Consider the following 14,875-nt stretch of genomic DNA (forward strand, 5'->3'; position numbering starts at 1 on the left):
CTTTAAAAATGGATATGCATTTTTTAAACATGTTAAAGATGCAAATCACCTATGGATCCAAAGCTTTTGAAAAGAATAACAAACGCTCATTAAATTCTCAAGTGAACGTGCGGTGGGATATTTACTCGAGTTGAACAACCCATTATCTTGCCCAATTACAAAAAGCTGACCCAACGATCATTGATGATTGTAAAGTGATTTATCATGCGTAAGGGGCTATATTACCCTAAGAAATGATTTATGGATTGGGAGTCAAGACTAAGTTAAAAATCCCTGCCACCACCTTTATCCTGACGATTGCAAAACCTAATATATAAAAACTAAGAAGAGCTTACAATCCCTAATAATTACAGAAACACTTTGGAATTATCTCACTGTACATTTCTGCACTGTGCATTTTCATTTTAGATGTAAACTTCTTTCATAAATCAAAACTTTGAGTTTTCGGTCTGCCTTCATCCCGTCAACCAAAAAGGCAAATTGATCACAACAAAATGAAAATTTTAGAGTTCATGTATGGAAAAAAATTTAAAACAATAACAAATGTAAGTAAAGAAAATTTATTCACACACCACAAATGAACACAAAAGTTTTGTTGTCCAAGTTTGGGAAATTCCACTAGTTCAACCCCTACAGCTTGGAAATTTATAGGAAAGATATTTCCTCCACACATGCTTTAAAAATGGATTTGCATGTTTGAAACATGTAACAGATGCAAATCACCTATGGATCCAAAGCTTTTCAAGAGAATAACAAACGGTCATTAAATTCTCAAGTGAACGTGGAGTGGGATATTTACCCGAGTCAAACAAGCCATTCTTTTGCCCATCTACAAAAACCTGACCCAACGATCATGGATGGTTGTAAAGTGATTTATCATGCGTAAGGGGCTATATTACCCTAAGAAATGACTTATGGATTGGGTGTCAAGATTCAGTTAAAAATCCCTGCCACCACCTTTATCCCGACGATTGCAAAACCTAATATATAAAAACTAAGAAGAGCTTACAATCCCTAATAATTACAGAAACACTTTGGAATTATCTCACTCTACATTTGAGCACTGTGCATTTTCATTTTAGATGTACTTTTCATAAATCAAAACTTTGAATTTTCGCTCTCCCTTCATCCCGTAAACCAAAAAGGCAAATAGATCAGAACAAAATGAAAATTTTAGAGTTCATGTATGGAAAAATATTGAAAACAATAACAAATGTAAGTAAAGAAAATTTATTCACACACCACAAATGATAACAAAAGTTTTGTTGTCCAAGTTTGGGAAATTCCACTAGTTCAACCCAAATAGCTTGGAATTTCCTCCACACATGCTTAAAAAATGGATTTGCATGTTTTAAACATGTTAAAGATGCAAATCACCTATGGATCCAAAGCTTCTGAAGAGAATAACAAACGCTCATTAAATTCTCAAGCGAACGTGCAGTGGGATATTTACCTGAGTCTTACAACCCATTAGTTTCCCTTCTACAAAAAGCTAACCCAACGATCATGGACAATTGTAAAGTGATTTATCATGCGTAATGGGCTATATTACCCTATGAAATGACTTATGGATTGGGAGTCAAGACTCAGTTAAAAATCCATGCCTCCCCCTTTTTCCCGACGATTGCAAAACCTGATATATAAAAACTAAGAAGACCTTACAATCCCTAAAAATTACAGAAACTCTATGGAATTATATCGCTCTACATTTGTGCACTGTGCATTTTCATTTTAGATGTAAACTTTTTTCATCAATCAAAACATTGAGTTTTCGGTCTCCCTTCATCCCGTCAACCAAAAAGGCAAATTGATCACAATAAAATGAAAATTTTAGAGTCCATGTACGGAACAAAATTTAAAACAATAACAAATGTAAGTAAAGAAAATTTATTCACACACCACAAATGAACACAAAAGTTTTGTTGTCCAAGTTTGGGAAATTCCACAAGTTCAACCCCAACAACTTGGAATTTTATAAGAAAGAGATTTCCACCACACATGCTTAAAAAATGGATTTGCATGTTTTAAACATGTTAAAGATGGAAATCACCTATGGATCCAAAGCTTTTGAAGAGAATAATAAAGGCTCATAAAATTCTCAAGTGAACGTGCGGTGGGATATTTACCCGAGTCAAACAAGGCAATATTTTGCGCATCTACAAAAAGCTAACCCAACGATCATGGATGATTGTAAAGTGATTTATCATGCGTAACAGGCTATATTACCCTAAGAAATAACTTATGGATTGGGAGTCAAGACTCAGTTAAAAATCCCTGCCTCCCCCTTTTTCCGGACGATTGCAAAACCTAATATATAAAAACTAAGTAGAGCTTACAATCCCTAAAAAATACAGAAACTCTTTTGGAATTATCTCCCTCTTCATTTGTGCATTATGCATTTCCATTCTACATATACTCTTTTTTCTTAAAACAAAACTTTGAGTTTTCGCTCTCCCTTCATCCCGTAAACCAAAAAGGCAAATAGATCACAACTAAATGAAAATTTTGGTGTTCAAGTATGGAAAAAATTTAAAACAATAACAAATGTAAGTAAAGAAAATTTATTCACATAGCACAAATGAACACAAAAGTTTTGTTGTCCAAGTTTGGGAAATTCCACTTGTTCAACCCCAACAACAGCTTGGAATTTTATAGGAAAGTGATTTCCTACACACATGCCTTAAAAATGGATGTGCATGTTTTAAACATGTTAAAGAAGCAAATCACCTACGGATCCAAAGCTTTTGAAGAGAATAAGAAACGTTCATTAAATTCTCAAGTGAACGTGCGGTGGGATATTTACCAGAGTCAAACAAGCCATTATTTTGCCCATCTCCAAAAAGCTGACCCAACGATCATGGATTATTGTAAAGTGATTTATCATGCGTAACGGGCTATATTACCTTAAGAAATGACTTATGGATTGGGAGTCAAGACTCAGGTAAAAATCCCTGCCTCCCCCTTTTTCCTGACGATTGCAAAACCTGATATATAAAAACTAAGAAGAGCTTACAATCCCTAAAATTTACAGGAACTCTATGGAATTATCTCACTCTACATTTGCGCACTATGCATTTTCATTTTAGATGTACACTTTTTTCATAAATAAAAACTTTGAGTTTTCGCTCTCCCTTCATCCCGTAATACAAACGGCAAATAGATCACAACAAAATAAAAATCTTAGAGTTCATGTATGGAAAAAAATTTAAAACAATAACAAATGTAAGTAAAGAAAATTTATTCGCACACTACAAATGAACACAAAAGTTTTGTTGTCCAAGTTTGGGAAATTCCACTAGTTCAACCCTAACAGCTTGGAATTTGAAAAGAAAGAGATTTCCTCCACACATGCTTAAAAAATGGATTTGCATCTTTTAAACATGTTATAGATGCAAATCACCTATGGATCCATAGCTTTTGAAGAGAATAACTAACGCTCATTAAATTCTCAACTGAAAGTGCGGTGGGATTTACCCGAGTCAAACAAGCCATTATTTTGCCCGTCAACAAAAAGCTGACCCAACGATCATGGATGATTGTAAAGTGATTTATCATGCGTAACGGGCTATATTACCCTAATAAATGACTTATGGATTGGGAGTCAAGACTCAGTTAAAAATCCTGGCCTCCTCCTTTTTCCCGACGATTGCAAAACCTGATATATAAAAACTAAGAAGAGTTTACAATCCCTAAAAATTACAGAAACTCTTTGGAATTATCTCTCTGTACATTTGTGCATTGTGCATTTTCATTCTACATGTACTTTTTTTTCTTAAAACAGAACTTTTAGTTTTCGCTCTCCATTCATCCCGTAAACCAAAAAGGCAAATAGATCACAACAAAATGAAAATTTTAGAGTTCAACTACAGAAAAAATTTAAAATAATAACAAATATAAGTAAAGAAAATTTACTCACACACCACAAAAGAACACAAAAGTTTCATTGTCCAAGTTTGGGAAATTCCTCTAGTTCAACCCTAACAGCTTGGAATTTTATAGGAAAGAGATTTCCTCCACACATGCTTTAAAAATGATATGCGTGTTTTAAACATGTTAAAGATGCAAATTACCTATGGATCCAAAGCTTTTGAAGAGAATAACCAACGCTCATTAAATTCTCAAGTGAACGTGCGGTGGGATACAAAAAGCTGACTCAACGATCATGGAAGATTGTAAAGTGATTTATCATGCGTAACGGGCTATATTACCCTAAGAAATGACTAATGGATTGGGAGTAAAGACTCAGTTAAAAATCCCTGCCTCCCCCTTTTACCCGACGATTGCAAAACCTGATTGATAAAAACTAAGAAGCTCTTACAATCCCTAAAAATTACAAAAACTCTTTGGAATTATCTCGCTCTACATTTGAGCACTGTACATTTTTATTTTAGATATACACTTTTTTCATAAATCAAAACTTTAAGTTTTCGCTCTCCCTTCATCCCGTAAACCAAAAAGGCAAATAGATCACGACAAAATGAAAATTTTAGAGTTCAACTACAGAAAAAATTTAAAACAACAACAAATGTTAGTAAAGAAAATTCACTCACACACCACAAATGAACACAAAAGTTTCGTTGTCCAAGTTTGGGAAATTCCTCTAGTTCAACCCTAACAGCTTGGAATTTTATAGGAAAGAGATTTCCTCCACACATGCTTTAAAAATGATATGCGTGTTTTAAACATGTTAAAGATGCAAATCACCTATGGATCCAAAGCTTTTGAAGAGAATAACCAACGCTCATTAAATTCTCAAGTGAACGTGCGGTGGGATATTTACCCGAGTCAAACAAGCCATTATTTTGCCCATCTACAAAAAGCTGACCCAACGATCATGGAAGATTGTAAAGAGATTTATCATGCGTAACGGGCTATATTACCCTAAGAAATGACTAATGGATTGGGAGTAATGACTCAGTTAAAAATCCCTGCCTCCCCCTCTTTCCCGACAATTGCAAAGCCTGATTGATAAAAACTAAGAAGCGTTTACAATCCCGAAAAATTACAAAATCTCTTTGGAATTATCTCGCTCTACATTTGAGCAGTGTGCATTTTCATTTTAGATATACACTTTTTTCATAAATCAAAACTTTGATTTTTCGCTCTCCCTTCATCCCGTAAACCAAAAAGGCAAATAGATCACAACAAAATGAAAATTTTAGTGTTCATGTACGGAAAAAAATTTAGAAGAATAACAAATGTAAGTAAAGAAAATTTATTCACACACCACAAATGAACAGAAAAGTTTTGTTGTCCAAGTTTGGGAATTCCACTAGTTCAACCCTAACAGCTTGGAATTTTATAAGAAAAAGATTTCCTCCACACATGCTTAAAAAATGGATTTGGATGTTTTGAACATGTTAAAGATGCAAATCACCTATGGATCGAAAGCTTTTGAAGAGAATAACAAACGCTCATTAAATTCTCAACTGAACGTGCAGTGGGATATTTACCCGAGTCAAACAAGCCATTATCTTGCCGATCTCCAAAAAGCTGACCCAACGATCATGGATGATTGTAAAGTGATTTATCATGCGTAACGGGCTATATTACCCTAAGAAATGACTTATGGATTGGGAGTCAAGACTCAGTTAAAAATCCCTGCCTCCCCCTTTTTCCCCACGATTGCGAAACCCGATATATAAAAACTAAGAGGAGCTTACAATCCCTAAGTATTACAGAAACTCTTTGGAATTATCTCTCTCTACATTTGTGCATTGTGCATTTCCATTCTCCATCTACTATTTTTTCTTAAAACAAAACTTTGAGTTTTCGCTCTCCCTTCATCCCGTAAACAGAAAAAGCAAATAGATCACAACAAAATGAAAATTTTGGAGTTCAAGTACGGAAAAAAAATATAACAATAAGTAATGTAAGAAAATAAAAGTTATTCACACACCACAAATGAACACAAAAGTTTTGTTATCCAAGTTTGGGAAATTCCACTAGTTCAACCCGAACAGCTTGGAATTTTATAGGAAAGATTCCTCCACACATTCTTTAAAAATGGATATGCATGTTTTAAACATGTTAAAGATGCAAATCACCTGTGGATCCAAAGCTTTTGAAGAGAATAATAAACGCTCATTAAATTCTCAACTGAACGTGCGGTGGGATTTACCCGAGTCAAACAAGCCATTATTTTGCCCATCTACAAAAAGCTGACCCAACGATCATGGATGATTGTAAAGTGATTTATCATGCGTAACGGGCTATATTACCCTAAGAAATGACTTATGGATTCGGAGTCAAGACTTAGTTAAAAATCCCTGCCTCCCCCTTTTTCTCGACGATTGCAAAACCTGATATATAAAAACTAAGAAGAGCTTACAATCCCTAAAATTTACAGAAACTCTTTGGAATTATCTCGCTCTACATTTGTGCACTGTGCATTTTCAGTTTAGATGTACACTTTCTTCATAAATCAAAACTTTGAGTTTTCGCTCTCCTTTCATCCCGTACACCAAAACGGCAAATAGATCACAACTAAATGAAAAGTTTAGAGTTCATGTACGGAAAAAAATTTAAAACAATGACAAATGTAAGTAAAGAAAATTTATTCATACACCACAAATGAAGACAAAATTTTGGTTGTCCTTGTTTGGGAAATTCCACTAGTTCAACCCCAAGAGCTTGGAAATTTATAGGAAAGAGATTTCTTCCACACATGCTTTAAAAATGGATATGCATGTTTTAAACATGTTAAAGATGGAAATCACCTATGGATCCAAAGCTTTTGAAGAGAATAACAAAACGCTCATTAAATTCTCAAGTGAACGTGCGGTGGGATATTTACCCGAGTCAAACAAGTCATTATTTTGCCCATTTACAAAAAGTTGACCCAACGATTATGGATGGTTGTAAAGTGATTTATCCTGCATAACGGGCTATATTACCGTAGGAAATGACTTATGGATTGGGAGTCAAGACTCAGTTAAAAATCCCTGCCTCCACCTTTTTCCCGACGATTGCAAAACCTGATATATAAAAACTAAGAAGAGCTTATAATCCCTAAAAATTACAGAAACTCTTTGAAATTATCTCGCTCTACATTTGTGCACTATGCATTTTCATTTAAGACGTACATTTTTTCATAAATCAAAACTTTGAGTTTTCGCTCTCCCTTCTTCCCGTAAACCAAAAAGACAAATAGATCACAACAAAATGAAAATTTTAGAGTTGATGTACGAAAAAAAATTTAAAACTATACAAATGTAAGTAAAGAAAATTTATTCACATACCACAAATGAACAAAAAAATTTTGTTGTCCATGTTTGGGAAATTCCACTAGTTCAACCCTAACAGCTTGGAATTTTATAAGAAAGAGATTTCCTCCACACATGCTTTAAAAATGGATTTGCATGTTTGAAACATGTTAAAGATGCAAATCACCTACGGATCCATAGCTTTTGAAGAGAATAACAAACGCTCATTAAATTCTCAACTGAACGTGCGGTGGGATTTACCCGAGTCAAACTAGCCATTATTTTGCCCATCTACAAAAAGCTGATCCAACGATCATGGATGATTGTAAAGTGATTTATCATGCGTAACGGGCTTTATTACCCAAATAATTGACTTATGGATTGGGAATCAAGACTCAGTTAAAAATCCCTGGCTCCTCCTTTTTCCCGACGATTGCAAAACATGATATATAAAAACTAAGAAGAGCTTACAATCCTTAAAATTACAGAAACTCTTTGGAATTATCTCTCTCTACATTTGTGCATTGTGCATTTCCATTCTACATGTACTTTTTTTTCTTAAAACAAAACTTTTAGTTTTCGCTCTCCCTTCATCCCGCAAACCAAAAAGGCAAATAGATCACAACAAAATGAAAATGTTGGAGTGCAAGTACAGAAAAAATTTAAAACAATAACAAATGTAAGTAAAGAAAATTTATTGACATACCACAAAAGAACACAAAAGTTTCGTTGTCCAAGTTTGGGAAATTCCACTAGTTCAACCCTAACAGCTTGGAATTTTATAGGAAAGAGATTTCCTCCACACATGCTTTAAAAATGATATGCGTGTTTTAAACATATTAAAGATGCAAATCACCTATGGATCCAAAGCTTTTGAAGAGAATAACAAACGCTCATTAAATTCTCAAGTGAACGTGCGGTGGGATATTTATCAGAGTCAAACACGCCATTATTTTGCCCATCTACAAAAAGCTTACCCAACAATCATGGATGATTGTAAAGTGATCTATCATGCGTAATGGGCTACATTACCCTAATAAATGACTTATGGATTGGGAGTCAAGATTCAGTTAAAAATCCCTGCCTCCCGCTTTTTCTCGACGATTCCAAAACCTGATATATAAAAACTAAGAGGAGCTTACAATCCCTAAAATTTTCTTAAACTCTTTGGAATTCTCTGGCTCTACATTTGTGCACTGTGCATTTTCATCTTAGATGTACACTTTTTTCATAAATCAAAACTTTGAGTTTTCGCTCTCCCTTCATCCCGTAAACCAAAAAGGCAAATAGATCACAATAAAATGAAAATTTTAGAGTTCATGTACGGAAAAAAATTTAAAACAATAAAAAATGTAAGTAAAGAAAATTTATTCACACACCACAAATGAACACAAAAGTTTTGTTGTCCAAGTTTAGGAAATTCCACTAGTTCAACCCTAACAGCTTGAAATTTTATGGAAAGAGATTTCCTACACAAATGCTTTAAAAATGGATATGGATGTTTTAAACATGTTAAAGATGCAAATCACCTATGGATCCAAAGCTTTTGAAGATAATAACAAACGCTCATTAAATTCTCAAGTGAACATGCGGTGGGATATTTACTCGAGTCAAACCAGCCATTATTTTGCCCATCTACAAAAAGCTGACCCAACGATCATGGATGATTGTAAAGTGATTTATCATGCTTAACGGGTTATATTATCCAAATAAATGACTTATGGATTGGGAGTCAAGACTCAGTTAAAAATCCCTGCCTCCCCCAGTTTCCCGACGATTGCAAAACCTGATATATAAAAACTAAGAAGAGCTTACAATCCCTAAAAACTACAGAAACTCTTAGGAATTATCTCTCTCTACATTTGTGCATTGTGCATTTCCATTCTACATGTACTCTTTTTTATTAAAACAAAACTTTGACTTTTCGCTTTCTCTTCATCCCGTAAACCAAAAAGGCAAAAAGATCACAACAAAATGAAAATTTCTGAGTTCAAGTACGGAAAAAATGTAAAACAATAACAAATGTAAGTAAAAAAAATTTATTCACACACCACAAATGAACACAAAAGTTTTTTGTCCATGTTTGGGCAATTCCACAAGTTCAACCCCAACAGCTTGGAATTTTGTAGGAAAGAGATTTCCTCCACACATGCTTTAAAAATGGATATGCATGTTTTAAACATGTTAAAGATGCAAATTACCTATGGATCCAAAGCTTTTGAAGAGAATAACAAACGCTCATTAAATTCTCAAGTGAACGTGCGGTGGGATATTTACCCGAGTAAAAAAAGCCATTATTTTGCCCATCTACAAAAACCTGACCCAACGATCATGGATGATTGTAAAGTGATTTATCATGCGTAACGGGCTATATTACCCTACTAATTGACTTATGGATTGGGAGTCAAGACTCAGATAAAAATCCATGCCTCCACCATTTTCCTGACGATTGCAAAACCTGATATATAAATACTAAGAAGAGCTTACAATCCCTAAAAATTACAGAAACTCTTTGGAATTATCTCACTCTACATTTGTGCATTGTGCATTTCCATTCTACATGTACTCTTTTTGCTTAAAATAAAACTTTGAGTTTTCGCTCTCCCTTCATCCCGTAAACCAAAAAGGCAAATAGATTACAACAAAATGAAAATTTTAGAGTTCATGTACGAAAAAAATTTAAAACAATAACAAATGTAAGTAAAGAAAATTTATTCATACACCACAAATAAACACAAAAGTTTGTTTTCCAAGTTTGGGAAATTCCACTAGTTCAACCCCAACAACTTGGAATTTTATAGGAAAGTGATTACCTACACACATGCTTTAAAAATGGATATGCATGTTTTAAACATGTTAAAGATGCAAATCACCTATGGATCCAAGGCTATTGAAGAGAATAACAAATGCTCATTAAATTCTCAAGTGAACGTGCGGTGGGATATTTACCCGAGTCAAACAAGCCATTATTTTCCCATCTACAAAAAGCTGACGCAACGATCATGGATGATTGTAAAAGATTTATCATGCGTAGTGGGCTATATTACCCTAATAAATGACTTATGGATTGGGAGTCAAGACTCCGTTAAAAATCCCTGCCTCCCCCTTTTTCCAGACGATTGCAAAACCTGATTTATAAAAAGTAAGAAGAGCTTACAATCCCTAAAAATTACAGAAACTCTTTGGAATTATCTCTCTCTACATTTGTGCATTGTGCATTTCCATTCTACATGTACTCTTTTTTCTTAAAACAAAAATTTGAGTTTTCGCTCTCCCTTCATCTCGTAAACCAAAAAGACAAAAATATCACAACAAAATGAAAATTTGGGAGTTCAAGTTCGGAAAAAATTTAATACAATATCAAATGTAAGTAAAGAAAATTTATTCACACACGACAAATGAACACAAAAGTTTGTTGTCCAAGTTTTGGAAATTCCACTAGTTCAACCCCAATAGCTTGGAATTTTATAGGAAAGTGATTTCCTACACACATGCTTTAAAAATGGATATGCCTGTTTAAAACATGTTAAAGATGCAAATCACCTATGGATACAAAGCTTTTGAAGAGAATAACAAACGCTCATTAAATTCTCAAGTGAACGTACGGTGCGATATTTACCCGAGTCAAACAACCCATTATTTTGCCCATCAACAAAAAACTGACCCAACGATCATGGATGATTGTAAATTAATTTGTCATACGTAACGGGCTATATTACCCTAATAAACGACTTATGGATTGGGAGTCAAGACTCAGTTAAAAATCCCTGCCTCCCCCTTTTTCCCGACGATTGCAAAACCTCATATATAAAAACTAAGAAGAGGTTACAATCCCTAAAAATTACAGAAACACTTTGGAATTATCTCTCTCTACATTTGTGCATTGTGCATTTCCATTCTACATGTACTCTTTTTGCTTAAAACAAAACTTTGAGTTTTCGCTCCCTATCATACCGTAAACCAAAAAGGCAAATAGATCACAACAAAATCAAAATTTTAGAGTTCATGTATGGAAAAAAATTTAAAACAATAAAAAATGTAAGTAAAGAATTTTTATTCACAAACCACAAATGAACACAGTAGTTTTGTTGTCCAAGTTTGGGAAATTCCACTAGTTCAACCCCTACAGCTTGGAAATTTATAGGAAAGATATTTCCTCCACACATGCTTTAATAATGGATATGCATGTTTTAAACATGTTAAAGATGCAAATCACCTATGGATCCAAAGCTTTTGAAGAGAATAACAAATGCTCATTAAATTCTCAAGAGAATGTGCGGTGGTATATTTACCCGTGTAAAACAACCCATTATTTTGCCCATCTACAAAAAGCTGACCCGACGATCATGGATGATTGTAAAGTGATTTATCATGTTTAACGGGCTATATTACCCTAATAAATGACTTATGGATTCGAAGTCCATACTCGGTTAAGAATCCATGCCTCCCACTTTTTCCCGACGATTGCAAAACCTGATATATAAAAACTAAGAAGAGCTTACAATCCCAAAAAATTACAGAAATTCTTTGAAGTTATCTCTCTCTAAATTTGTGCATTGTGCATTTCCATTCTACATGTACTCATTTTCTTAAAATAAAACTTTGATTTTTCACTTTCCCTTCATCCCGTAAACCAAAAAGGCGAATAGATCACAACAAAATGAAAATTTTGGAGTTCAAGTACGGAAAAAATTTATAACAATAATAAATGTAAGTAAAGATAATTTATTCCCACACCACAAATGAACACATTTTGTTGTCCAAGTTTGGGAAATTCCACTAGTTCAACCCCAACAGCTTGGAATTTTATATGAAAGGGATTTCCTCCACACATGCTTTAAAAATGGATATGCATGTTTTAAACATGTTAAAGATACAAATCACCTATGGATCCAAAACTTTTGAAGAGAATAACGAACGCTCATTAAATTCTCAAGTGAACATGCGGTGGGATATTTACCCGAGTTAAACAAGCCATTATTTTACTCATCTACAAAAAGATGACCCAACGATCATGGATGATTATAAAGTGATTTATCATGCGTAACGGGCTATATTACCCTAAGAAATGACTTATGGATTGGGAGTCAAGACTCAGTTAAAAATCCATGCCTCCCCCTTTGTCCTGACGATTGCAAAACCTGATATATAAAGACTAAGAAGAGCTTACAATCCCTAAAAATTACAGAAACTCTTTGGAATTATCTCGCTCTACATTTGTGAACTGTGCATTTTCATTTTAGATATACACTTTTTTCATAAATCAAAACTTTGAGTTTTCGCTCTCCCTTCATCCCGTAAACCAAAAACAGAAATAGATCCCAACAAAATGAAAATTTTAGAGTTCATGTACTGAAAAAAATTTAAAACAATAAAAAATGTAAGTCAAGAAAATTTATTCACACACCAAATATGAACACAAAAGTCTTGTGTTCCAAGTTTGGGAAATTCCACTAGTTGATCCCTAACAGCTTGGAGTTTTATAAGCAAGAGATTTCCTCCACACATGCTTAAAAAAGGGATTTGCATGAGCTTTTGAAGAAAATAACAAACGCTCATTAAATTCTCAAGTGAAAGTGCAGTGGGATATTTCCCCGAGTCGAACAAGCCATTATTTTGCCCATCTACAAAAAGCTGACCCAACGATCATGGATGATTGTAAAGTGATTTATCATGCTTAACGGGCTATATTACCCTAATAAATGACTAATGGATTGGGAGTCAAGACTCAGTTAAAAATCCCTGCCTCCCCCTTTTTCCCGACGATTGCAAAACCTGATATATAAATACTAAGAAGAGCTTACAATCCCTAAAAATTACAGAAACTCTTTGCAATTATCTCTCTCTACATTTGTGCATTGTGCATTTCCATTTTACATGTACTCTTTTTTCTTAAAACAAAACTTTGAGTTTTCGCTCTCCCTTCATCCCGTAAACCAAAAAGGCAAAAAGATCACAACAAAATGAAAATTTTGGAGTTCAAGTACGGAAAAAATTTAAAACAATAACAAATGTAAGTAAAGAAAATTTATTCACACACCACAAATGAACAAAAAATTTTGTTGTCCAAGTTTGGAAAATTCCACAAGTTCAACCCCAACAGCTTGGAATTTTATAGGAAAGTGATTTCCTACACACATGCTGTAAAAATGGATATGCATGTTTTAAACATGTTAAAGATGCAAATCACCTATGGATCCTATGCTTTTGAAGAGAATAACAAACGCTCATTAAATTCTCAAGTGAACGTGCAATGGGATATTTACCCGAGTCAAACAACCCATTATTTTGCCCATCTACAAAAAAGCTACCCCAACGATCATGGATGATTGTAAAGTAATTTATCATGCGTAACGGGCTATTTTACCCTAATAAATGACTTAAGGATTGGGAGTAGAGACTCAGTTAAAAATCCGTTCCTCCCCCCTTTTTCCCGACGATTGCAAAACCTGATATATAAAAACTAGGAAGAGCTTACAATCCCTAAAAATTACAGAAACTCTTTGGAATTATCTCTCTCTACATTTGTGCATAGTGCGTTTCCATTCTACATGTACTCTTTTTTTTTTTTAAACAAAACTTTGAGTTTTCGCTCTCCCTTCATCCCGTAAACCAAAAAGGCAAATAGATCACAACAAAAACTAAATTTTGGAGTTCAAGTAAGGAAAATTTTTTAAAAAATAACAAATGTAAGTAAAGAAAATTTATTCACACAACACAAATGAACACAAAAGTTTGTTGTCCAAGTTTGGGAAATTCCACTAGTTCAACCCCAACAACTTGGAATTTTATAGGAAAGTGATTTCCTACACACATGCTTTAAAAATGGATATGCATGTTTTAAACATGTTAAAGATGCAAATCACCTATGGATCCAAAGCTTTTGAAGAGAATAACAAACGCTCATTAAATTCTCAAGTAAACGTGCGGTGGGATATTTACGCGAGTCAAACAACCCATTATTTTGCCCATCTACAGAAAGCTGACCAAACGATCATGGATGATTTTAAAGTAATTTATTATGCGTAACGGGCTATATTACCCTAATAAATGACTTATGGATTGGGAGTCAAGACTCAGTTAAAAATCCCTGTCTCCCCCTTTTTCCCAACGATTGCAAAACCTGATATATAAAACTAAGATGAGCTTACAATCCCTTAAAATTACAGAAACTCTTTGGAATTATCTCTCTCTACAATTATGCATTGTGCATTTCCATTCTACATGTAATCTTTTTGCTTAAAACAAAACTTTGCGTTTTCGCTCTCCCTTCATCCCGTAAACCAAAAAGGCAAATAGATCACAACAAAATCAAAATTTTAAAGTTCATGTACGGAAAAAAATTTAAAACAATAACAAATGTAAGTAAAGAAAATTTATTCACACACCACAAATGAACACAAAAGTTTTGTTGTCCAAGTTTGGGAAATTCCACTAGTTCAACCCTAACAGCTTGGAATTTTATAAGAAAGAGATTTGCTCCACACATGCTTAAAAAATGGATTTGCATGTTTTAAACATGTTGAAGACGCAAATCACCTATGGATCCAAAGCTTTTGAAGAGAATAACAAACGCTCATTAAATTCTAAAGTGAATGTGCGGAGGGATATTTACCCGAGTCAAACAACCCATTATTTTGCACATCTACAAAAAGCTGACCCAACGATCA

The sequence above is a fragment of the Aristolochia californica genome, unplaced genomic scaffold, assembly GCF_029961685.1.
Source record: "Aristolochia californica isolate CCGP_79_NKW_82.1479 unplaced genomic scaffold, dmAriCali1.0.hap1 SCAF_1, whole genome shotgun sequence".
Lineage (NCBI taxonomy): Eukaryota > Viridiplantae > Streptophyta > Magnoliopsida > Piperales > Aristolochiaceae > Aristolochia > Aristolochia californica.